Consider the following 24,687-nt stretch of genomic DNA (forward strand, 5'->3'; position numbering starts at 1 on the left):
TTTAGACTTTGTTCTCCCATCTTTGCAGGAGCCAGTTTAACCACAGAGGATGTCACTGCGCTCGCTCAGACAGCGGTGGGAACACGAGCGGCCGGTCCACGGCCGCCCTCCCCGTCTTTTTTTGTCAGTCAATCCTCGCCCCCTCCTCCTTTCTTGAGTTTGTATTTCTCCACAAACTCGGCGTGCTTCTGCCGAAGGATTTCCTGCTGTTTCTTCAAGCCATTTGCCCTGTGGAAAAAGAGAGATTGTGAAGGCAGTTTTGTGTGTCTGGGTATATGTGTGTATATATGTGTATGTGTGTGTGTAGGTGTACACGTGTGAATATATGTATGTGTGTGGGTGTAGATGTGTGTATGCGTGTGTGTGTATATGTGTGTGTGTTTATATGTGTGTATATCTATCTGTTTATATGTGTATATATGTGTGTGTGTATATCTATCTGTGTATATGTGTGTGTATGTGTGAATGTGCGTGTATATTTATGTGTATGTCTGTGTGTTTGTGCATGTGTGTCAATGTGTTTGAATGTGTGTGTGTGTGTGTGTGTATGTGTATATGTGTGTGTATATATGTGTGTATGTGTATCTGTGTGTATGTCTATGTGTTTGTGGGGTTAGATACAGAGTAAAGCTCCCTCTACACTGTCCCCATCAAACACTCCCAGGACAGGTACAGCATGGGGTTAGATACAGAGTAAAGCTCCCTCTACACTGTCCCCATCAAACACTCCCAGGACAGGTACAACATGGGGTTAGATACAGAGTAAAGCTCCCTCTACACCAGGGGTGGGCAAACTACGGCCCGCCAAAGGTCTTTATGCGGCCCACCAAGATCAACTCATAAAAAAAAATGGGGGGGGTGGGGCTGTTGGGTTACTGGTATAGGGTGGATACGTTGACTTGAGTAGGGTGATCATTGCTCGGCACAACATGTGTTTCATGTGAAGTATCTACTTTAAAATATGAATTCATAAAAATTAATTGCTTTTTTTTCTTTAAACGGAGTTACTTTGTTTTTCAAATAAATGTGTTTCGTATAAAGTTACTACTTTAAAATATTAATTAATAAAAATTAATTGCTTTTTCCCCCTGAAAAAAACCTTTTATTCTGGCTATTTTAAATATTAATTATTTTACTTAATATACTATGTGGCCCTTTAAAATTGTGAATTTCTGAATGTGGCCCTTGCACGGAAAAGTTTGCCCACCCCTGCTCTACACTGTCCCCATCAAACATTCCCAGGACAGGTACAGCACGGGGTTAGATACAGAGTAAAGCTCCTTCTACACTGTCCTCATCAAACACTCCCAGGATAGATACAGCACGGGGTTAGATATAGAGTAAAGCTCCTTCTACACTGTCCTCATCAAACACTCCCAGGACAGGTACAGCACGGGGTTAGATACAGAGTAAAGCTCCTTCTGCAATGTCCTCATCAAACACTCCCAGGACAGGTACAGCACGGGGTTAGATATAGAGTAAAGCTCCTTCTACACTGTCCCCATCAAACATTCCCAGGATAGGTACAGCACGGGGTTAGATACAGAGTAAAGCACCCTCTAGACTGTCCCCATCAAACACTCCTAGGACAGGTACAGCGCGGGGTTAGATACAGAGTAAAGCTCCCTCTACACTGTCCCCATCAAGCACTCCCAGGACAGGTACTGAGTGGGGTTAGATACAGAGTGAAGCTCCTTCTACACTGACCCCATCAAACACTCCCAGGACAGATTCACACACACACACACACAGAAATACACACACACACACATACAGAAATACACACACACAGAAATATACACACAGAAATACGTGCACACACAGAAATACGCACACAGAAATACACATACACACAGAAATACACACACACAGAAATACACACACACACAGAAATACACACACACAGAAATACACACACACAGAAATACACACACGCAGAAATACACACACACACAGAAATACACACACGCAGAAATACACACACACACACAGTGCTGGACACTGCGGCTATTCCAGTGCTGGACACTGCGCCTACCCCAGTGCGGGACACTGCGACACCCCCAGTGCGGGACACTGCGACTCCCCCAGTGCTGGACACTGCGGCTCCCCCAGTGCTGGACACTGTGACTCCCCCAGTGCTGGACACTGCGACTCCCCCAGTGCTGGACACTGTGACTCCCCAGTGCCGGACACTGCGACTCCCCCAGTGCCGGACACTGCGACTCCCCAGTGCCGGACACTGCGACTCCCCCAGTGCCGGACACTGTGACTTCCCCCAGTGCTGGACACTGCGACTCCCCAGTGCTGGACACTGCGACTCCCCCAGTGCTGGACACTGCGACTCCCCCAGTGCTGGACACTGCGACTCCCCCAGTGCTGGACACTGCGACTCCCCCAGTGCCGGACACTGCGACTCCCCAGTGCCGGACACTGCGACTCCCCCAGTGCCGGACACTGCGACTCCCCCGGTGCTGGACACTGCGACTCTCCCCGTGCTGGACACTGCGACTCCCCCAGTGCTGGACACTGCGACTCCCCCAGTGCTGGACACTGCGACTACTCCAGTGCCGGACACTGCGACTACCCCAGTGCCGGACACTGCGACTCTCCCAGTGCCAGACACTGCGACTCCCCCAGTGCCGGACACTGCGACTCCCCCAGTGCTGGACACTGCGACTCCCCCAGTGCCGGACACTGCGACTCCCCCAGTGCCGGACACTGCGACTCTCCCAGTGCCGGACACTGCGACTCTCCCAGTGCCGGACACTGCGACTCCCCCAGTGCCGGACACTGCGACTCCCCCAGTGCCGGACACTGCGACTCCTCCAGTGCTGGATACTGCGACTCCTCCAGTGCTGGACACTGCGACTCCCCCGGTGCTGGACACTGCGACTCCCCCAGTGCTGGATACTGCGACTCCTCCAGTGCTGGACACTGCGACTCCCCCAGTGCTGGACACTGCGACTCTCCCAGTGCTGGACACTGCGACTCCCCCAGCGCTGGACACTGCGACTCCCCCAGTGTCCGGCACTGGGGGAGCCGCAGTGTCCGGCGCTGAGAGAGCCGCAGTGTCCAGCACTGGGGGAGTTGCAGTGTTCGGCACTGGGAGAGTCGCAGTGTCCGGCACTGGGGGAATCGCAGTGTTCGGCACTGGGAGAGTCGCAGTGTTCGGCACTGGGGGAGTCGCAGTGTTCGGCACTGGGGGAGTCGCAGTGTTCGGCACTGGGGAGTCGCAGTGTCCGGCACTGGGGGAGTCGCAGTGTCCGGCACTGGGGGAGTCGCAGTGTCCGGCACTGGGGGAGTCGCAGTGTCCGGCACTGGGGGAGTCGCACTGTCCGGCACTGGGAGAGTCGCAGTGTCCGGCACTGGGGGAGTCGCAGTGTCCGGCATTGGGGGAGTCGCAGTGTCCGGCACTGGGGGGGCAGATGCGTTGTCCAGCACTGGGGGAGTCGCAGTGTCCGGCACTGGGGGAGTCGCAGTGTCCAGCACTGGGGGAGTCGCAGTGTCCAGCACTGGGGGAGTCGCAGTGTCCAGCACTGGGGGAGTCGCAGTGTCCAGCACTGGGGGAGTCGCAGTGTCCAGCACTGGGGGAGTCGCAGTGTCCAGCACTGGGGGAGTCGCAGTGTCCAGCACTGGGGGAGTCGCAGTGTCCAGCACTGGGGAGACGCAGTGTCCAGCACTGGGGGAGACGCAGTGTCCAGCACTGGGGGAGTCGCAGTGTCCAGCACTGGGGGGAGTCGCAGTGTCCCGCACTGGGGGAGTCGCAGTGTCCAGGACTTGGGGAGTCGCAGTGTCCAGCACTGGGGGAGTCGCAGTGTCTAGCACTGGGGGAGTCGCAGTGTCCAGCACTGGGGGAGTCGCAGTGTCCAGCACTGGGGGAGTCGCAGTGTCCAGCACTGGGAGAGTCGAAGTGTCCAGCACTAGGGGAGTTGCAGTGTCCAGCACTAGGGGAGTTGCAGTGTCCAGCACTGGGTAAGTCGCAGTGTCCAGCACTGGGTAAGTCACAGTGTCCAGCACTGGGTAAGTCGCAGTGTCCAGCACTGGGTAAGTCGCAGTGTCCAGCACTGGGTAAGTTGCAGTGTCCAGCACTGGGTAAGTTGCAGTGTCCAGCACTGGGTAAGTTGCAGTGTCCAGCACTGGGTAAGTTGCAGTGTCCAGCACTGGGTAAGTTGCAGTGTCCAGCACTGGGTAAGTTGCAGTGTCCAGCACTGGGTAAGTTGCAGTGTCCAGCACTGGGTAAGTTGCAGTGTCCAGCACTGGGTAAGTTGCAGTGTCCGGCACTGGGTAAATTGCAGTGTCCAGCACTGGGTAAGTTGCAGTGTCCAGCACTGGGTAAGTTGCAGTGTCCAGCACTGGGTAAGTTGCAGTGTCCAGCACTGGGTAAGTTGCAGTGTCCAGCACTGGGTAAGTTGCAGTGTCCAGCACTGGGTAAGTTGCAGTGTCCAGCACTGGGTAAGTTGCAGTGTCCAGCACTGGGTAAGTTGCAGTGTCCAGCACTGGGTAAGTTGCAGTGTCCAGCACTGGGTAATTTGCAGTGTCCAGCACTGGGTAAGTTGCAGTGTCCAGCACTGGGTAAATTGCAGTGTCCAGCACTGGGTAAGTTGCAGTGTCCAGCACTGGGTAAGTTGCAGTGTCCAGCACTGGTGGAGTCGCAGTGTCAAGCACTGGGGGAGTTGCAGTGTCCAGCGCTGGTGGAGTCGCAGTGTCCAGCACTGGGGGAGTCGCAGTGTCCAGCACTGGGGGAGTCGCAGTGTCCAGCACTGGGTAAGTCACAGTGTCCAGCACTGGGGAGTCACAGTGTCCAGCACTGGGTAAGTCGCAGTGTCCAGCACTGGGGAGTCGCAGTGTCCAGCACTGGGGAGTCGCAGTGTCCAGCACTGGGGGAGTCGCAGTGTCCAGCACTGGGGGAGTCGCAGTGTCCAGCACTGGGGGAGTCGCAGTGTCCAGCACTGGGGGAGTCGCAGTGTCCAGCACTGGGGGAGTCGCAGTGTCCAGCACTGGGGGAGTCGCAGTGTCCAGCGCTGGGGAGTCGCAGTGTCCAGCGCTGGGGAGTCGCAGTGTCCAGCGCTGGGGGAGTCGCAGTGTCCAGCGCTGGGGGAATCACAGTATCCAGCACTGGGTGTGTCGCAGTGTCCAGCACTGGGGGAGTCACAGTCATTCAGCACTGGGGGAATCGCAGTGTCCAATGCTGGGGGAATCTCAGTTTTCAGCGCTGGGGGAATCTCAGTGTCCAGCGCTGGGGGAGTCGCAGTGTCCAGCGCTGGGGGAGTCGCAGTGTCCAGCACTGGGGGAGTCGCAGTGTCCAGCACTGGGGGAGTCGCAGTGTCCAGCACTGGGGGAGTTGCAGTGTCCAGCACTGTGGGAGTCGCAGTGTCCAGCATTGGGGGAGTCGCAGTGTCCAGCGCTGGGGGAGTGGCAGTGTCCAGCATTGGGGGAGTCGCAGTGTCCAGCGCTGGGGGAGTGGCAGTGTCCAGCGCTGGGTGAGTCGCAGTGTCCAGCACTGGGTGAGTGGCAGTGTCCAGCGCTGGGGGAGTCACAGTGTCCAGCACTGGGAGAGTCGCAGTGTCCAGCACTGGGAGAGTCGCAGTGTCCAGCACTGGGAGAGTCGCAGTGTCCAGCACTGGGGGAATCGCAGTGTCCAGCGCTGGGGGAATCTCAGTTTTCAGTGCTGGGGGAATCTCAGTTTTCAGTGCTGGGGGAATCTCAGAGTCCAGCACTGGGGGAATCTCAGTTTCCAGAGCTGTGGGAGTCACAGTGTTCAGCACTGGGGTCGTCGCAGTGTCCAGCGCTGGGGGAGTCGCAGTGTCCAGCACTGGGGGAGTCGTAGTGTTCAGCACTGGGGGAGTCGCAGTCATTCAGCACTGGGGGAGTCGCAGTCTTCAGCACTGGGGGAGTCGCAGTGTCCAGCACTGGGGGAGTCGCAGTGTCCAGCACTGGGGGAGTCACAGTGTCCAGCACTGGGAGAGTCGCAGTGTCCAGCACTGGGGGAGTCGCATTGTCCAGCACTGGGTGAGTGGCAGTGTCCAGCGCTGGAGGAGTCACAGTGTCCAGCACTGGGAGAGTCGCAGTGTCCAGCACTGGGGGAATCGCAGTGTCCAGCGCTGGGGGAATCGCAGTGTCCAGCGCTGGGGGAATCTCAGTTTTCAGCGCTGGGGGAATCGCAGTGTCCAATGCTGGGGGTATCTCAGGTTTCAGCACTGGGGGAGTCGCAATGTCCAGCACTGGGTGTGTCGCAGTTTCCAGAGCTGTGGGAGTCACAGTGTTCAGCACTGGGGTAGTCGCAGTGTCCGGCACTGGGGAGTTGTAGTGTTCGGCACTGGGGGAGTCGCAGTGTCTAGCACTGGGGGAGTCACAGTCTTCAGCACTGGGGGAGTCGCAGTCTTCAGCACTGGGGGAGTCGCAGTGTCCAGCACTGGGGGAGTCGCAGTGTCCAGCATTGGGGGAGTCGCAGTGTCCAGCACTGGGTAAGTCGCAGTGTCCAGCACTGGGGAGTCGCAGTGTCCAGCACTGGGGGAGTCACAGTGTCCAGCACTGGGGGAGTCACAGTGTCCAGCACTGGGGGAGTCGCAGTCTTCAGCACTGGGGGAGTCGCAGTGTCCAGCACTGGGGGAGTCGCAGTGTCCAGCACTGGGGGACTCGCAGTGTCCAGCACTGGGGGACTCGCAGTGTCCAGCACTGGGGGACTCGCAGTGTCCAGCACTGGGGGACTCGCAGTGTCCAGCACTGGGTGAGTCGCAGTGTGCAGCACTGGGGGAATCGCAGTATCCAGCACTGGAGGAATCGCAGTGTGCAGCACTGGGGGAATCGCAGTGTCCAGCGGTGGGGGAATCGTAGTGTCCAGCGGTGGGGGAATCGCAGTGTCCAGCGCTGGGGGAATCGCAGTGTCCAATGCTGGGGGAATCTCAGTTTTCAGCGCTGGGGGAATCTCAGTGTCCAGCGCTGGGGGAATCTCAGTGTCCAGCGCTGGGGGAGTCGCAGTGTCCAGCGCTGGGGGAGTCGTAGTGTCCAGCGCTGAGGGAGTCACAGTGTCCGGCACTGGGGGAGTCGCAGTGTCCAGCGCTGGGGGAGTCGCAGTGTCCAGCGCTGGGGGAGTCGCAGTGTCCAGCGCTGGGTGAGTGGCAGTGTCCAGCGCTGGGTGAGTTGCATTGTCCAGCACTGGGGGAATCTCAGTTTTCAGCGCTGGGGGAGTCGAAGTGTCCAGCACTGGGGGAGTCGCAGTGTCCAGCGCTGGGGGAATCTCAGTTTTCAGCGCTGGGGGAGTCGCAGTGTCCAATGCTGGGGGAATCTCAGTTTTCAGCGCTGGGGGAGTCGCAGTGTCCAATGCTGGGGGAGTCGCAGTGTCCAGCACTGGGGCAATCTCAGTTTTCAGCGCTGGGGGAATCTCAGTTTTTAGCGCTGGGGGAATCTCAGTATCCAGCACTGGGTGTGTCGCAGTGTCCAGCACTGGGGGAGTCACAGTGTCCGGCACTGGGGGAGTCGTAGTGTTCGGCACTGGGGGAGTCGCAGTGTCCAGCACTGGGGGAGTCGCAGTCTTCAGCACTGGGGGAGTCGCAGTGTCCAGCACTGGGAGAGTCGCAGTGTCCAGCATTGGGTGAGTCGCAGTGTCCAGCATTGGGGGAGTCGCAGTGTCCAGCACTGGGGGAGTCGCAGTGTCCAGCACTGGGGTAGTCGCAGTGTCCAGCACTGAGTAACTCGCAGTGTCCAGCACTGGGGAGTCGCAGTGTCCAGCACTGGGGGAGTCGCAGTGCCCAGCACTGGGGGAGTCGCAGTGTCCAGCGCTGGGGGAGTCGCAGTGTCCAGCGCTGGGGGAGTCACAGTGTCCAATGCTGGGGATGTCGCAGTATCCAGCACTGGGTGTGTCGCAGTGTCCAGCACTGGGGGAGTCGCAGTCATTCAGCACTGGGGGAATCGCAGTGTCCAATGCTGGGGGAATCTGAGTTTTCAGCGCTGGGGGAATCTCAGTGTCCAGCGCTGGGGGAGTCGCAGTGTCCAGCGCTGGGGGAGTCGCAGTGTCCAGCACTGGGGGAGTCGCAGTGACCAGCACTGGAGGAGTCGCAGTGCCCAGCACTGGGTGAGTGGCAGTGTCCAGCGCTGGGTGAGTCGCAGTGTCCAGCACTGTGTGAGTGGCAGTGTCCAGCGCTGGGGGAGTCACAGTGTCCAGCACTGGGAGAGTCGCAGTGTCCAGCACTAGGGGAATCGCAGTGTCCAGCGCTGGGGGTATCTCAGTGTCCAGCGCTGGGGGAATCTCAGTGTCCAGCGCTGGGGGAATCTCAGTTTCCAGAGCTGTGGGAGTCACAGTGTTCAGCACTGGGGTAGTCGCAGTGTCCAGCGCTGGGGGAGTCGCAGTGTCCAGCACTGGGTGTGTCGCAGTGTCCAGCACTGGGGGAGTCGTAGTGTTCAGCACTGGGGGAGTCGCAGTCATTCAGCACTGGGGGAGTCGCCGTCTTCAGCACTGGGGGAGTCGCAGTCTTCAGCACTGGGGGAGTCGCAGTCTTCGGCACTGGGAGAGTCGCAGTGTCCAGCACTGGGGGACTCGAAGTGTCCAGCACTGGGGGACTCGAAGTGTCCAGCACTGGGGGACTCGAAGTGTCCAGCACTGGGGGACTCGAAGTGTCCAGCACTGGGGGAGTCACAGTGTCCAGCATTGGGGGAATCGCAGTGTCCAGCGCTGGAGGAATCGCAGTGTCCAGCGCTGGGGGAATCGCAGTGTCCAGCGCTGGGGGAATCGCAGTGTCCAGCGCTGGGGGAATCGCAGTGTCCAACGCTCGGGGAATCTCAGTTTTCAGCGCTGGGGGAATCTGAGTGTCCAGCGCTGGGGGAGTCGTAGTGTCCAGCTCTGGGGGAGTCGTAGTGTCCAGCGCTGGGGGAGTCGTAGTGTCCAGCGCTGGGGGAGTCGCAGTGTCCAGCACTGGTGGAGTCGGAGTGTCCAGCACTGGGGGAGTCGCAGTGTCCAGCGCTGGGGGAGTCGCAGTGTCCAGCACTGGGTGAGTGGCAGTGTCCAGCGCTGGGTGAGTCGCATTGTCCAGCGCTGGGGGAGTCACAGTGTCCAGCACTGGGAGAGTCGCAGGGTCCAGCGCTGGGGGAGTCACAGTGTCCAGCCCTGGGAGAGTCGCAGCGTCCAGCGCTGGGGGAATCTCAGTTTTCAGCACTGGGGGAATCGCAGTGTCCAGCGCTGGGGGAATCTCAGTTTTTAGCGCTGGGGGAGTCGTAGTGTTCAGCACTGGGGGAGTCGCAGTGTCCAGCACTGGGGAGTCGTAGTGTTCAGCACTGGGGGAGTCGCAGTGTCCGGCACTGGGGAGTCGTAGTGTTCAGCACTGGGGGAGTCGCAGTCTTCAGCACTGGGAGAGTCGCAGTGTCCAGCGCTGGGGTAATCGCAGTGTCCAATGCTGGGGGAATCTCAGTTTTCAGCGCTGGGGGAATCTCAGTGTCCAGCGCTGGGGGAGTCGCAGTATCCAGCGCTGAGGGAGACGCAGTGTCCAGCACTGGGGGAGTCGCAGTTTCCAGAGCTGGGGGAGTAGCAGTTTCCAGAGCTGGGGTAGTCACAGTGTTCAGCACTGGGGGAAACGCAGTGTCCCGCACTGGGGGAGTCGCAGTGTCCAGCACTGGGGGAGTCGCAGTGTCCGGCACTGGGGGAGTCGTAGTGTCCAGCTCTGGGGGAGTCGTAGTGTCCAGCGCTGGGGGAGTCGTAGTGTCCAGCGCTGGGGGAGTCGCAGTGTCCAGCACTGGTGGAGTCGGAGTGTCCAGCACTGGGGGAGTCGCAGTGTCCAGCGCTGGGGGAGTCGCAGTGTCCAGCACTGGGTGAGTGGCAGTGTCCAGCGCTGGGTGAGTCGCATTGTCCAGCGCTGGGGGAGTCACAGTGTCCAGCACTGGGAGAGTCGCAGGGTCCAGCGCTGGGGGAGTCACAGTGTCCAGCGCTGGGAGAGTCGCAGCGTCCAGCGCTGGGGGAATCTCAGTTTTCAGCACTGGGGGAATCGCAGTGTCCAGCGCTGGGGGAATCTCAGTTTTCAGCGCTGGGGGAGTCGCAGTGTTCAGCGCTGGGGGAGTCGCAGTGTCCAGCACTGGGGCAATCTCAGTTTTCAGCGCTGGGGGAATCTCAGTTTTTAGCGCTGGGGGAGTCGTAGTGTTCAGCACTGGGGGAGTCGCAGTGTCCAGCACTGGGGAGTCGTAGTGTTCAGCACTGGGGGAGTCGCAGTGTCCGGCACTGGGGAGTCGTAGTGTTCAGCACTGGGGGAGTCGCAGTCTTCAGCACTGGGAGAGTCGCAGTGTCCAGCGCTGGGGTAATCGCAGTGTCCAATGCTGGGGGAGTCGCAGTATCCAGCGCTGAGGGAGACGCAGTGTCCAGCACTGGGGGAGTCGCAGTTTCCAGAGCTGGGGGAGTCGCAGTTTCCAGAGCTGGGGTAGTCACAGTGTTCAGCACTGGGGGAATCGCAGTGTCCCGCACTGGGGGAGTCGCAGTGTCCAGCACTGGGGGAGTCGCAGTGTCCAGCACTGGGGGAGTCGCAGTGTCCAGCGCTGGGGGAGTCGCAGTGTCCAGCACTGGGGGAGTCGCAGTGTCCAGCACTGGGGAGTCGCAGTGTCCCGCACTGGGGGAGTCGCAGTGTCCAGCACTGGGGGAGTCGCAGTGTCCAGCGCTGGGGGAGTCGCAGTGTCCAACGCTGGGGGAGTCGCAGTGTCCAGCACTGGGGGAGTCGCAGTGTCCAGCGCTGGGGGAGTCGCAGTGTCCAGCACTGGGGGGGCAGATGCGTTGTCCAGCACTGGGGGAGTCGCAGTGTCCCGCACTGGGGGAGTCGCAGTGTCCAGCACTGGGGGAGTCGTAGTGTTCGGCACTGGGGGAGTCGCAGTGTCCGGCTCTGGGGGAGTCGCAGTGTCCAGCACTGAGGGAGTCACAGTGTCCGGCACTGGGGGAGTCGCAGTGTCCAGCGCTGGGGGAGTCGCAGTGTCCCGCGCTGGGGGAGTCGCAGTGTCCAGCACTGGGGGAGTCGCAGTGTCCAACGCTGGGGGAGTCGCAGTGTCCAACGCTGGGGGAGTCGCAGTGTCCAACGCTGGGGGAGTCGCAGTGTCCAACGCTGGGGGAGTCGCAGTGTCCAACGCTGGGGGAGTCGCAGTGTCCAGCGCTGGGGGAGTCGCAGTTTCCAGCGCTGGGGGAGTCGCAGTGTCCAGCGCTGGGGGAGTCGCAGTGTCCAGCGCTGAGGGAGTCACAGTGTCCAGCGCTGGGGGAGTCGCAGTGTCCAGCGCTGGGAGAGTCGCAGCGTCCAGGACTGCAGGAAAACCCGGTCTCCGTGCGCCGGGGGGGGGGGGGGGGGAGTTCCTGTCTGTGTGGGAGTCTGCACATTCTCCCCATGTCTGCGTGGGTTTCATCCGGGTGCTCCGGTTTCCTTCCACAGTCCAACTTTGTGCAGCTTAGGTGGATTGGCCGCCCTAAAATTGCCCCTTAGCGTCCACAATGTGCGGGTTAGGCAGGAGTGGGCCGATTTAGGGAGCTCTTTCAAAGGGTCGGTGCAAACGCGATGGGCCGAATGGCCTCCTTCTGCACTGTAGGGATCCTATGGGTGTTCAAAATAACGCGGGGTCAATAGGGAGTCAGTTACCTTGCTCGCTCCTTGGTCTCATTGTAGATCTTTGTTATGACCTGGTCCTTGTTGTCCATGAAGCTCTTGTGAAATTCTTCAAGTTTCCTGAAAGGCAATCAGCTCCAATTTACAAATGTGGAAGATTCCGGTTCACAATCGCAACCTCCGCGTCCCTCATCCAGCCCTTTGCTCTCTGGGGTGTGTCCGGGGGGCAGGGGGGGTGTAACCTCTGTGAGATAAAGCATGACTGAGATTCGAGGCGGACAGGTCGCCTGGCGTCGAAATGGGCACTGGATCAGACACCTGTCCAATTCTGGGGCCTTGGCCGTCCCCGATTCCCATCGCTTCACCTTGTCTGGGGGCGGACGGGCGGCCTGGGGCCCCATGCTCTGGATTTCCCTCTGTAAACCTCTATCTCCCCTCCTCTCAGATCTTCATTAAAACCAACCTCTTTGTTGGAGGCCATTCGGCCTATCGAGTCTGTACCGACCCTCTGAAAGAGCGTCTTACGTAGGTCCACTCCCCAGCACTATCCCTGTAACCCCACCCAACCTGCACATCTTTGGACAGTAAGGGAAAATTCAGCACGGCCAATCCACCTAACCTGCACATGTTTGGACTGTGGGCAGGGCAGCACGTCGGCACAGTGGTTAGCATTGTTGCCTACGGCGCTGAGGACCTGGGTTCGAACCCCGGCCCTGGGTCACTGTCCGTGTGAAGTTTATACATTCTTCCCGTGTCTGCGTGGGTCTCACCCCCACAACCCAAAGATGTGTAGGATAGGTGAATTGGTCACACTAAATTGCCCCTTAATTGGAAAAATATAATTGAATAATTAAAAAAAAAGAAAAATGAAATGAAAATCGTTTATTGTCACAAGTCGGCTTCAAATGAAGTTACTGTGAAAAGCCCCTAGTTGCCACATTCTGGCGCCTGTTCGGGGAGGCTGGTACGGGAATTGAACCGTGATGCTGGCCTGCCTTGGTCTGCTTTAAAAGCCAGCTCTTTAGCCCTGTGCTAAACCAGCCCCTAATAACCTTTGGACTGTGGGAGGAAACCGGAGCACCCGGAGGAACCCACGCAGACGCGGGGGGAGGGGGGGAGAACGTGCAAACTCCACACAGTCACCCTAGGCCGGAATCGAACCGGGATCACTGGCGCCGTGAGGCAGCAGTGCTAACCTGAAGATCACCACACCTCAGGCGAAGGGCAAGATTCAGACTGGGGCCTTCATGAATTTTTTTTTAAAATTTAGAGTACCCAATTCATTTTTTTTTACCAATTAAGGGGCACTTGAGCATGGCCAATCCACCTACTCTGCACATAGAACATAGTACAGTACAGCACAGAACAGGCCCTTCGGCCCTCGATGTTGTGCCGAGCCATGATCACCCTACTCAAACCCACGTATCCACCCTATACCCGTAACCCAATAACCCCCCCCCCCTTAACCTTACTTTATTAAGACACTACGGGCAATTTAGCATGGCCAATCCACCTAACCCGCACATCTTTGGGTTGTGGGGGCGAAACCCACGCAGACACGGGGAGAATGTGCAAACTCCACACAGACAGTGACCCAGGGCCGGGATCGAACCTGGGACCTCGGCGCCGTGAGGCTGCAGAGGCTAACCCACTGCGCCACCGTGCCGCCCTTGGGGCCTTCATGAATAACGTCAGCCTGCCACCATCCTGATCGAGGCTGTGGTCTCTGTCTCGATATCTCCTCATGTGGCTCTGTGTGTTCGATAAAACTCCTGTCAAGCACCTCGGGGACGTCTTACTTAACCGAAGGATGAGTAACGAAGAGGCCCAGGGTGATGTTCCGAGGGCCCTCGGTTCGAACCTCGCCACAAATAAAAAAACGTGGAATCGAAAGCTCACATCCCCTGCATTAAAAATAAAAAATCTTCATCCTTGGAAAGTGGAGTGTTGATTGGACGCGAGTGCTGGCTGTGTGTCTGACTCTACTCCCAGCTGCTTGGCAGTGGGAACCATCAGGGTTTAGTTCGGTATACGCGGGAGAACATACGGAGGACAGAACTAAACTCTGGAAATTACTGCGTCTATATATGTATATAACATACCGTCCTAATGTAAGCAAATATTCATTAAATTTCAGACTTTCTGGGAGTTCAAATACTTGCTGATAAACGGCATATGTTAACGCAGAGCCAGTCTAGTTTGTGCAGGCTGAGAAATATAATACCAGTGTTCTTCAGGGCCAGTCCACAAAGCTTCATATCCAAATATACTAGACCTCCATACTGTTTCAAACGGGCAGTTAGTTTTCGAGGCAAATATATGAATAGGGTGGGAACGGAAGGCTACGGATTCAGTTAGTGCAGACATAGAACTGTACAGCACAGTGCAGGCCCTTCGGCCCACAATGTTGTGCCGAACTGGGCTGAAACTAAGATCGAATCAACCTATTCTTGACGGCTTTAGTTCAGGCAGCTACCATGGACAGTACAGGCTTGGAGGGCCGAAGGGCCTGTTCCTGTACAGTATTGTTCTTTGTTTTGAGGAAAGGGAGAATGGTCAGGGCTTTGGGGAGAAGGCCAGGGAGAGTGACACGGAGGCTCAGTCGGAACACGTACGCACACACGACAGGACAAACGGCCTCCTTCTGTCCTCTCATCCGTTCTATGACTCGGTTACAGATCGCTCACAATTCAATGTTTCGTACGGAGGTCTGGGCTGGGCCGGCCGCACACATCCTCAGGACGGACCCAAGACGCTTTACAGCCAGTGAGGGAGTACATCCTCGTTGAGGCGCCGGAATGTTGATCGACCCTGTTGATCGAAACCCTGTCTACATCAGCCTGGAAAATATTCAACGACCCCGCAGCCTCCACCGCCCTCAGGGGCGAGAATTCCAGAGATGCCGGACAAAATTCCTCCTCATCGCTGTCTGAAATGGGAGACCCCTTATTCGAGAATGGAGGCTCAGCTTTATAATTCCAGCTGCCGGGGTTGGATTTGAACCCGTGTTTCCCCCCCCCCCGCCCGGAACATTTACCCAGGGGCCTCGCCGGATTGCTAGCCCAGTGACATTCCCACTACACAACTGCCTCAACCTCAATCGACATCATTAAAAAAAAACAAGATGCCACAATGCTGTCTGTGGGAGCTGGCTGCGCACAAAATGGCTGCCGCATTTCCTACATGGGGGCAGCATGGTAGCACAGTGGTTAGCGCAGTTGCTTCACAGCTCCAGGGTCCCAGGTTTGATTCCCGGCTTGGGTTAGTGTCTGTGTGGACTCTGCATGTTCTTCACCGTGTCTGCGTGGGTTTCCTCCGGTTGCTCCGGTTTCCTCCCACAGTCCAAAGATGTGCAGGTTGGGTGGATTGGCCGCGTTAAATTGCCCCTTAGTGCCCAAAAAGGTTAGGAGGGGTTACTGGGTTACGGGGATAGGGTGGAAGTGAGGGCTTAAGTGGGGTGCTCTTTCCAAGGGTCGGTGCCGACTCGATGGGCCGAATGGCCTCCTCCTGCACTGTAAATTCTATGATTACTAATCGCGCGACATTACCACGACGCCACCGTTTCCGCACGTCTGCGTTTTGCCTACCTTCCTGGGCTTGTCGAGGAAAGCCTGCTTGATCAGCTTAAGCGTCGCGTCCGATTTGATTCCCAGGATGGCGTAGTAATCGGCGGCGGCTCCAGACCTAGTCGTGACGGGAGACAGGAGAAGGCAGAGTTTATTGCTCTGGGCTGCTGCTGTGTGACCCCCTACCAGGGGTGAGGGGGCTGGGCCAGTCCAAACGCGCTGTGCAGCGGAGGGGAGGAGTGGTGTGGGTGGCCTTGGACCCCGAGGGCACAGTCCTCTGTCCAAGCCCCCTGATATACACTGCTTATGGGCAGGGAGAACAGCCAGGAACTTCCTTTCCCTCACCTCTTGGACATCGTTAATTGGTGCTCAATAGCCAATGGGCCGGCAATGAGAGTGTAAGCAAGTACAACAACAACTTGCATCTAGATGGTGCCTTTACGTAATGAAACGTCCCGAGGGGCTTTGCCGGCGTGTTGTGGGGAGTGGGGGGGGTGGGGGGGGGGGGGAACCAGGCAGCTGAAGGCCTGCCCGCCGATGGTGGGAAGATCACCAATGGCACGAGAGGTGAGAATTGGAGGAGCGCAGAGACCTCAGGGGGCTGTTCATTCAGAGGAGGGGGGGGGGGGGGAGATTACAAATACGGGGGAAGGGGTGCGGCCATCAACGGATTTGAAAACTAGGAGGAGAGTTTTCAAATCGAGACGTCGCTTGAGCGGGAGCCAGTGTGCGCCAGCGAGCGCTGAGGGCGGTGGGGGGGGGGGGGGGGGGGGGGGGGGGAGAGGCGATCAAGGAACCCAACGTGGGGTCGGCTTTGGAACTCCAGTGGACGGAGAGTAGAACGTGGGATGAGCCGGACTAACCGCACGGTAGCTACAGCGGTTAGCACAGTTGCTGCACAGCGCCAGGGTCCCAGGTTCGATTCCCGGCTTGGGTCACTGTCTGTGTGGAGTCTGCACCTTCTCCCCTGGTGTCTGCGTGGGTTCCCTCTGGGCGCCCCGGTTTCCTCCCACAAGTCCCGAAAGACGTGCTTGTTAAGGTGAATTGGACATTCTGAATTCTCCCTCTGTGTACCCGAACAGGCGCCGGAATGTGGCGACTAGGGGCTTTTCACAGTAACTTCATTGCGGTGTTAATGTGAGCCTACTTGTGACACTATTAAAGATTATTAGATCATTATTAGATAATGAAGGCAGAGATGAAGGCTTCAGCAGCAGATCAGCGGAGACAGGGACCAGGCCAGCGGCCGTTATGAGAGATGGGGTGAGCGAACGTTATGGCAGGAGCTGGGGGAATTATTATTTTCTGCAAAGATTCAGTTTGAAGCTCTGAGCTATCGTTGTGCGGCCGTTCAATTTGACATGTATCGGTGAGCACGCACGCGCTCGACCCTTGTGACTGCCCGGAGAGGGGGGTGGAATATTCCAAGAAGGTGCCCGGACTGGGATAGTTTCAGCCGTGGGGAAAGGCTGGAGAGGCTGCGGGGAATGTTTTCTTTGGAAGAGGAGAGGCCCGAGGGGAGATTTCATCAAAGTTTATAAAATGATGAGGGGTAGAGATAGGGTGGAGAGTGTGATGATAGAATCCAATACCAGGGTCCGATGCTTGAACAAAGCGGACTACGATAGAATGAGGAAGGACCTCGCTAAAGTAGACTGGAAACAAATATTTTATGGTCGGACAGTTGAGGAGCAGTGGAGTACTTTCAAAGAAATCTTTCATAGTGCTCAACAAAAGTATATTCCACTGAGAAGGAAGAATTGTAAGAAGAGGTAATCGGCCATAGGTGTCTAAGGAGATACATGAGGCTGTCAAATTGAAAGAGAAGGCTTACAAAGTGGCCAAGATCAGCGGGAAACTAGAAGATTGGGAAAACTTTAAAGGTCAGCAGAAATCCACGAAAAAAGCCATAAAGAAAAGTAAGATAGAACACGAAAAAAAACTGGCACAGAATATAAGGATAGATAGCAAAAGTTTTTATAATTAAATAAAACTAAAACGAGTGGCTAAAGTAAACATTGGTCCGTTAGAGGATGAGAGTGGTCATTTAGTTATGGGATATGATGAAATGGCGGAGGCATTGAACAAATATTTTGTATCGGTCTTCACAGTGGAGGACACTAATAACATGCCAGCAATTGACCGAGAGAAGAAGGTAGGTGAGGACCTGGAAACCATTACTATCACAAAAGAGCAAGTGTTGGGCAAGCGAATGGAGCTCAGGATAGATAAGTCTCCTGGCCCTGATTGGATGCATCCCAGGGTACTGAAAGAGATGGCTGGAGTAATAGCAGATGCACTGGCAGTAATTTTCCAAAATTCGCTGAACACTGGGGCAGTCCCAGAGGAGTGGAAAACAGCAAATGTGACGCCACTGTTTAAAAAGGGAAGTAGACAAAAGATGGGAATTATAGACCAGTTAGCTTAACCTCTGTCGTGGGGCAGATGCTTGAGTCTATTATCAAGAAAGAGATAGGAGGGCACCTCGATAGAAATTGTCCCATTGGACGGATGCAGCATGGATTCATGAAGGGCAGGTTATGCTTGACGAATCTCTTGGAATTCTATGAAGACATTTCGAGCAAGGTAGACAAAAGTCTGTGGATGTGGTGAAGCTAGATTTCCAAAAGGCCTTTGACAAGGTACCGCACAAGAGGCTGCTGCATAAGTTAAGGATGCATGGTGTTAAGGGTAGAGTACTAGCATGGATAGAGGATTGGCTGTCTAACAGGAAACAAAGAGTGGGAATAAATGAGTGCTATTCTGGCTGGCAATCAGTGACGAGTGGTGTGCCTCAGGGATCGGTGTTGGGACCACAATTATTTACAATTTATATAGACGATTTGGAGTTGGGAACTACGTGTAAGGTATCCACGTTTGCAGATGACACGAAGGTGTGTGGCAGAGCAAAGTGTACTGAGGACTGTAAAACCTTACAGAGGAACATTGACAAATTGAGTGAGTGGGCAAAGGTCTGGCAGATGGAGTATAATGTCAATAAGTGTGAAGTCATGCATTTTGGTAGGAGTAAAAATAGAACGGATTATTACTTAAATGGTAAAAAGTTGCAGCTGCTATGGAGAGGGACCTGGGTGTACTTGTGCATGAGTCAGAGAAGGTTGGTCTGCAGGTGCAACAAGTCATTAGGAAGGCAAATGGAATTTTGTCCTTCATTACGAAGGGGATTGAGTTTAAAAGCAGAGAGGTAATGTTGCAGTTGTATAAGGTGCTGGTGAGGGCACAGCTGGAGTACTGTGTACAGTTTTGGTCTCTACACTTGAGAAAGGATGTGCTAGCACTAGATGGGGTGCAGAGGAGGTTCACTAGGCTGATTCCGGAGCTGAGGGGGTTATCGTATGAGGAGAGGTTGAGTAGATTGGGATTATATTCACTGGAATTCAGAAGGTTGGGGGGATCTAATAGAAACATATAAAATTTTGAAGGGAATGGATAAGATAGAAGCAGAAAGGATGTTTCCACTGGTCGGTGAAAGTAGGACAAGAGGGCATAGCCTTAAGATTAGGGGGAGCAGATTTAGGACTGAATCAAGGAGGAACTTCTTCACTCAGAGGGTGGTTAAAGTATGGAATTCCCTACCGAAAGGAGTAGTAGCCGCTACTTCATTGAATATATTTAAAGATAGGGTCGATGTTTTTTTGAAAAATAAAGGAATTACGGGATATGGCGAGAATGCGGGTAAGTGGTTCTGAGACCAGGAAAAGATCAGCCGTGATCTTATAGAATGGCGGAGCTCGAAGGGCCGGACGGTCTACTTCTGCTCCTAGTTCTTATGTAGGGAGCTCTTTCCAAGAGCCGGTGCAGACTCGATGGGCCAAATGGCCTCCTGCACTGTAAATTCTATAATCAGACCTGCCTGGTGTATATTTATATATATCCTCACTGTGTAGGTGTGTTTGGGGGGGGGGGGGGGGGGGGAATAAATGCTGTGGCCAAAAGGAAAACAAAACGGCCGACAGTTGGCGAACCTCCCCTTTAAGGCGGCGGGCCAGAGGAACCTCCCCTTTAAATGGGAGAGATGGTCCCGTGACGGGGAATCAAAGAGCTTTGCGAGTCAGTGACAAGAGGAGGGAATTCACGAGTGGGCGGGGCCCCACAACCTTTCTACCTTTTTGATCTCTGAACGGCGGCCACGGAGCGCCTCCCCCTCGCCGACCGGCGCCGCCTTCCTCAGGCCACTGCCATGTCTGCGCATGCGCCCGAGGGGGCGTGGCTGAGGGCGGGGCCTCCGCCTATTGTGACATCTCCCGGACCCGCCCCCTACTTGTGACGCCACCGGGCCCAGCCGTTGACTTTTAAAAGGGACGCGAGTGTCCCCCACCAACCGTCCACTGAACGCGCGCACCGAGCATGCGCCGAACCCGGTGGTGCCGGCAAGCGAAAACCGAGCATGCGCCAGTCCCGGTCGTGCCGGCCAGTGCGCACCGAGCATGCGCCTACCCCACCAGTCCCGGGCGGGTGTCGGCACTTGCGCATGCTCCCTCCATGCCGGCGATGCCCCGCTCAGTCGAACAGCCCATCCGCACAAACAGACACTTTTGAAGGAAATTCGACACTCGAGGAAACAGAGAGGGAAAGGGAAAAGGGGTGGGGATGATTCTGGATACACGGCCAAAGGGGGGGTGGGGGGAATGGGGCGCGATTTTAACCCAGTCAGGAGGGTTTCCCGCTGAGGACGGGTTTCCCGCCCCGCCTGATTTACTGTGCTGCTTTAATATTGACGTTAGGCCTCAAAGTGGGTCAATCTTCTGCTGCTGGGTGAGCCGGAGCGTCACGGCGGCAACGGGAGGCCAGTCAGCCCCTCGCACCCGTGCCGGCCCTTTGACGGATCGATTTGGATTTATTGTCGGCGGTACCGAGGTGCGGTGAAAAGTATTGTTCCGCGTGCAGTCCGGGCAGATCGTTCCGGACGTGAGAATCAGACGAGGAATACAGATTCCTGTCTCCACCCCCTGCCCCTCTGACTCCGCCTAACTTACAAGCAAGGAGCATCTTGCGCATGCGCAGATCGGTGACCTCCCCGAAGGCAACTGCGTCCTCCCCGGAGAAGATGAAGCGGCGACACGGGTGTTCGACGACATGACGAGGGGAAGGGGTGAGGTTGGTGGTGGTGTCGCTGGATGGCGGACGGGACCCCCCCCCCGGTTCGAAGTCCCGCACCCCACCCCAGATACATTCTTCGAGTTCAATCTGGAATGAAAAGACCACGGAGCCGTCGCCGACTGTCGTTGAATAAAGGTTGGCACGGTAGCACAGTGGGTTAGCACTGTTGCTTCATAGCTCCAGGACCCCAGGTTGGGTTCCCCGCTGGGTTACTGTCTGTGCGGAGTCTGCACGTTCTCCCCTTGTCTGCGTGGGTTCCCTCCGGGTGCTCCGGTTTCCTCCCACAGTCCAAAGATGTGCAGGTTAGGTGGATTGGCCGTGCTAAATTGCCCTCAGTGTCCAAAAGGTTAGATGGGGTTATTGGGTTACGGGGATAGGATGGAAGTGAGGGCTTTAAGTGGGTTGGTGCAGACTCAATGGGCCGAATGGCCTCCTTCTGCACTGTATGTTCTATGTTCTAGAATGTTTTCTAAACCCACCTGGTTCACCGACGTCCCCTTTGGGGGGGAAGCAGATATCTTGCCGTCCTTACTCCCGTCTGGCCCACATGTCCCTCCAGATTCGTTCTCAAATGGCCCAGCAAGCCACTCAAGTCAGTGATTACGGGGGCACAGTGAACACAGACCTTACCAGCGACGAATAAAACCAAAATCATAGAACGGTACAGCACAGGTAGGCCACTCGGCCCATCAAATCTGTGCCAGTTCTTTCGGCGGGTGATCCGCGTGGCCCCACGCCGCCCACTCTTTCCTCGGAACGCCTGATTTTTTTTTCCTCTTCTTCTTTAAGCATTTACCCAACTTCCTTTTGTTTGTTTCTCGATTTTTTTAAGGGGCAGTTCTGCTTCCTAAACGAGGGAAGGGGCCGGCGAGGGACCCAGCTGCTTTTAAAGTAATGGCCAGGATACGCCATTGACAGGGTCTCGCATCTCTCCCCACCCCCAATTTGGGTGGGGAGCACGGCCCCCGCGACTCCTGAGCCCTCCCTCCCTGCAGCCAGTTCACCCTCGAATCAACTTTATGTGGCTGCTGATGGTATCTCCACCCAACCCTCGCTAGTCCATCTTGTGTCCCACCACCCCCCCCTCAACCCCCTTCCCCCCATGTCTCGTCCGAGATCTAAGTCTGTTACTATCCAGGCTTCATCCAGACAAGGCCTACCCTTCCGATGACTTTAAAATGGAGGCTGGGCGAGAAACTGGCCAATGTTTACTGGGGTAAGGGCCCCGGGGCCTTTGAACAGGGGTGCAGGTGGCAGGGTCTCACTGGAACCTCTGCAGTGAGTGGGGGTGGATCAGGTGATTTCGTGGCCACAGAAAGGGCAGCTGGAGGAGTGGCACAGGGGACAGCACCGCTGCCTCACGGCGCCAGGGACCCGGGTTCCATTACCGTCACATGTCACTGTCTGTGGCGGAGTCTGCACGTTCTCCCCCTGTATCTGCGTGGGTTTCCCCCGGGTGCTCCAGTTTCCACCCACCGTCCAACGATGTGCAGATTAATAATAATAATCGCTTATTGTCACAAGCCGGCTTCAAATGAAGTTACTGTGAAAAGCCCCTGGTCGCCACATTCCGGCGCCCGTTCGAGGAGGCCGGTAAGGGAATTAAACCCGCGCCGCTGGCCTTGTTCTGCATTGCAAGCCAGCTGTTTAGCCCACTGTGCTAAACCAGCCCCTGATGTTAGGTGGATCGGCCGTGATAAATTGCCCCCTTAAGTGTCCAAAAGATTAGGTTGGGTTATGGGAATAGGGCGGGGGGAGTGGGCGGAGATGGGGGCGCTCTTTCAGAGGGTGGGTGCAGACTGATGGGCCCAACGGCTGCGCTGCGGGATTCCGTGATTCGATGCACCCACCGGGGAAGAAGGATATGCTGATTGGGCGGGGGGGGGGGGGGGGGGGCAGTGTGAGTGGGGGGGGGGGGGGGGGGGGGGCGGTGTGCGAGGAGGCCCGTGTGGGGTAGAAGACGCCGGCACAGCGGATGGGCTGTGTCTGGGCTGCCACGATCGCCGTAACCCCAGCTGAAATCCTCCGCAACTACCCCCTCCTGCCTCACCGCCCCCACCCAGTTCCAGCAGGCCCTCAATTCCTGCGCACAGAGGCGGCATTGTCCCTGATGTTGGTGGGGATCTTGTCTCCATTGAAAAGCATTCCTCTGGCGTCACGCAAATCGCAAGGATCTGTGCTGGGGCCCCTATTGTTGTGTCATTTATATAAACGGCATAAGTGACTGTGCGGGGGGGGGGGGGGGGGGGGGGGGAAGGATCAGTAAGTTTGCAGATGGCACAAAGATTGGCCGGGTGGTTAACCGTGAGTTTGAGGGTCTTGGGTGGCAGGAGGATGGAGACGGGATGGTCAACTGGGCAGATAATGGAATTTAACCCTGAAAAGTGCGAGGCGATGCACTTTGGAAGGAGTAATGTGACCGGGAAGTGTTCAACGAATGGCCTGATACTGGGAACGTCCGAGGAACAAAGCGACCTCGGGCGTGTTTGTCCAAAGATATCTGAAGGTAGGAGGGCAGGTTAGTAGGCTGGTGAAAAAGGCACATGGGACACTCGCCTTTATCAATTGAGACATCGATTACAAAAGCAGGGATGCCATGTTGGAGTTGTATCGAACTTTGGTGAGGCCACAGCTGGAATACTGTGTGCAGTTTTGGTCTCCACACTTGAGAAAGGATGTGCTAGCACTAGAGGGGGTGCAGAGGAGGTTCACTAGGCTGATTCCGGAGTTATCGTATGAGGAGAGGTTGAGTAGAACATAGAACATAGAACAGTACAGCACAGAACAGGCCCTTCGGCCCTCAATGTTGTGCCGAGCCATGATCACCCTGCTCAAACCCACGTATCCACCCTATACCCGTAACCCAACAACCCCCCACCCCTTAACCTTACTTTTTAGGACACTACGGGCAATTTAGCATGGCCAATCCACCTAACCCGCACATCTTTGGACTGTGGGAGGAAACCGGAGCACCCGGAGGAAACCCACGCACACACGGGGAGGATGTGCAGAGTCCGCACAGACAGTGACCCAGCGGGGAATTTTAATATTCACTGGAATTCAGAAGGTTGAGGGGGGATCTAATAGAAACATATAAAATTGTGAAGGGAATGGATAAGATAGAAGCAGAAAGGATGTTTCCACTGGTAGGTGAAAGTAGGACAAGACGGCATAGCCTCAAGATTAGGGGGAGCAGATTTAGGACTGAATCAAGGAGGAACTTCTTCACTCAGAGGGTGGTTAAAGTATGGAATTCCCGACCGAAAGGAGTAGTAGCCGCTACTTCATATTTAAAGATAGGCTAGATGTTTTTTTGAAAAATAAAGGAATTACGGGATATGGCGAGAATGTGGGTAAGTGGTTCTGAGACCAGGAAAAGATCAGCCGTGATCTTATAGAATGGCGGAGCTCGAAGGGCCGGACGGTCTACTTCTGCTCCTAGTTCTTATGTAGGGAGCTCTTTCCAAGAGCCGGTGCAGACTCGATGGGCCGAATGACCTCCTGCACTGTAAATTCTATAATCAGACCTGCCTGTTGTATATTTATATATATCCTCACGGTGTAGGTGTGTTTGGGGGGGGGGGGGGGGGGGGAAAGAATAAATGCTGTGGCCTCACGGTAGCATGGTGGTTAGCATCAATGCTTCACAGCTCCAGGGTCCCAGGTTCAATTCCCGGCTGGGTCACTGTCTGTGTGGAGTCTGCACGTCCTCCCCGTGTGTGCGTGGGTTTCCTCCGGGTGCTCCGGTTTCCTCCCACAGTCCAAAGATGTGCGGGTTAGGTGGATTGGCCATGCTAAATTGCCCGTAGTGTAAGGTTAATGGGGGGATTGTTGGGTAACGGGTATACAGGTTACGTGGGTTTAAGTAGGGTGATCTTTGCTCGGCACAACATCGAGGGCCGAAGGGCCTGTTCTGTGCTGTACTGTTCTATGTTCTAAAACGGCCGACAGTTGGCGAACCTCCCCTTTAAGGCGGCGGGGGGCCAGAGGAACCTCCCCTTTAAATGGGAGAGATGGTCCCGTGACGGGGAATCAAAGAGCTTTGCGAGTCAGTGACAAGAGGAGGGAATTCACGAGTGGGCGGGGCCCCACAACCTTTCTACCTTTTTGATCTCTGAACGGCGACGACGGAGCGCCTCCCCCTCGCCGACCGGCGCCACCTTCCTCGGGCTGGTACCATGTCTGCGCACGCGCCCGAGGGGGCGTGGCTGAGGGAGGGGCCTCCGCCTATTGTGACATCTCCCGGACCCGCCCCCTTCTTGCGACGCCACCGGGCCCAGCCGTTGACTTTTAAAAGGGACGCGAGCGTCCCCCACCAACCGTCCACTTGAACGCGCGCACCGAGCATGCGCCGAACCCGGTGGTGCCGGCCAGCGTGCACCGAGCATGCGCCAGTCCCGGTGGTGCCGGCCAGCGCGCACCGAGCATGCGCGTACCCCACCGGA

The 24,687-nt window shown here is 56.4% G+C and overlaps 1 long non-coding RNA gene across 2 annotated transcripts; it reads right to left on the reverse strand.

Annotated features, from left to right (window-relative positions):
• Positions 1–24,408, reverse strand: LOC119961566. 2 transcript variants are annotated; one of them, XR_005459685.1, is made up of 4 exons: positions 24,346–24,408; positions 15,143–15,239; positions 11,589–11,675; positions 1–228 (listed from the first exon to the last, which is right to left on the reverse strand). It is a non-coding gene; the product is annotated as an uncharacterized LOC119961566 (long non-coding RNA). The 2 variants fall into 2 exon arrangements; XR_005459684.1 differs by lacking the exon at positions 24,346–24,408 and adding an exon at positions 19,248–19,352.
• Between the last annotated feature and the right edge of the window lie 279 nt (positions 24,409–24,687).

The sequence above is a fragment of the Scyliorhinus canicula genome, unplaced genomic scaffold (genome assembly GCF_902713615.1).
Source record: "Scyliorhinus canicula unplaced genomic scaffold, sScyCan1.1, whole genome shotgun sequence".
Classification (NCBI taxonomy): Eukaryota; Metazoa; Chordata; class Chondrichthyes; order Carcharhiniformes; family Scyliorhinidae; genus Scyliorhinus; species Scyliorhinus canicula.